Below are 1,712 nucleotides of genomic sequence, written 5' to 3'. Positions count from 1 at the left end.
AATGCTGCGGAACATTAGACAATCTTGAATCAAAATCTCGTAACACATAGTGACCCTTAAAGTCACGTAGGAACAGACGTATTCCCTCTGGGGAACAGCAAATAACTGCACCTAATTCTTTCAGTGTCTTAATACCTAATAGATTTTCTGGACATGACTTAGTAAGTAACAGGTCAGTAGTACGGGACAATGGACCTACTTCTAGAGTAACTGGCTTTGATATCTCATTAACTATGGGTTTTCCTGAAAATCCAAGGGAAACATTTCTTGAGCCTGAGAGCGGAGCCCCTGGAACTTCGGCATGACTAATTGTGGTCCTACTTGCCCCTGTATCGATCAAAAACTTTCTGTCTTTCCCTAATACTTGACTATGAACATAGGGACCTTCTTGGTCTACAGGTATCTCGATGAGAGGCAAGCCTACCTCCCTCTCTAGGCTGTTTCATGAATATGACTGGTACTCTGGATACTCGGACTGTGCATACTGGTACATCTGCGATGTAACGTGCTGTGTTGCAGCAATAGGCTGCGGTACTGTAACTGTCTGTGGTGCATTCTGTGACTGAGGAGTCTGTGAAACTTGTTCTTGTCTCGGCGGACGTGGTCTTTCTTTAGTCTTACCAGTAGCTATGTTGTGTTTCAGAACTGCACACTCGTTTATAAAATGACCTGGCTGTTTACAATAATTGCAGTTCCCTTTAACGGGAGCCGCAGGGTGACTGGCTTGATTCGGACCTCTCTTCTGACTGTCTTGAGGAATAGACTGTGCAACTAGCACTTTCATTTTCGTGTCTTTCATACGTTTTCTTTCGTGTTCTTGCTCTTCTCTAATTCTATTCTGGTGATACTGAAGCATCTGGAGCATCTGGGACGGAGTATTTGCTTGCCAGGTGCTTTCGACTTTCAAAACTCGATTTTTAATTTGTGGACTTGAATTCTCGACTAATTTGGTAACGAAAAGATGAGGGTATGACTCACTACTTGTCTTGAGACCACTGTTAATACTGAAACATTTCTCAAATCTAGAATAAAAATCACTAATGTCTTCTTCTTGTTTCTGTTTACAGGCTGAGATTGCATCCCAGTCTTCTTTCCTAGTTGTCAATAATCTGGGTAAAACTTGAATCAATAATTCTGGTAATTCTTTACATTTATCTCCAAGACCGGTACCTGGTACTCGTGCCTTGTCTTCAGCTTCTAGAGCTGCCCAATCGATCTTTTTCTCTCCCACCTCCCATTCTTTTTCCTTTAACTTTTCATACACCCCTGCGGGTAGCAGGACCTTTAACATTTTAATGATATCTGGGTAAGTGTATTCTCCCATACGGAGCATGTCTTTTAATTCTCGATGGAACCCTGCTGGATCTTTGTCATGACTGGGAATTAATTTCTTCATTTCAAGAAGTTCCATCTTTGATATCGGAGTGTATACAAACACTCGTTGCATTACGCCACCCGCCCCTTGGACTGGGTGGACTTCTCGTAACGGATTCTGTCTGTCTATGTAGAATGGTTTACTTTCCGGGGGTGAGACATGAACAAAATGCGGGTTCAGGAACGTTCTATACTTGTGGCGCTGTTCTAGAATGACACTAATTAAATCGGTACCTAGACCTCTCCATCTGTACTGGAGTAACTCGTTCAGGATATCATGTAACGGGCCTGGATCAGAATGTTGACCCTCATACAGGGTAATGAGGTGCTGGATCATA

Source organism: Lissotriton helveticus, chromosome 10 (assembly GCF_964261635.1).
Source record: "Lissotriton helveticus chromosome 10, aLisHel1.1, whole genome shotgun sequence".
NCBI classification, from domain to species: Eukaryota; Metazoa; Chordata; class Amphibia; order Caudata; family Salamandridae; genus Lissotriton; species Lissotriton helveticus.
The sequence above is the reverse complement of the archived record's forward strand: the minus strand, read 5'-3'. Positions refer to the sequence as shown.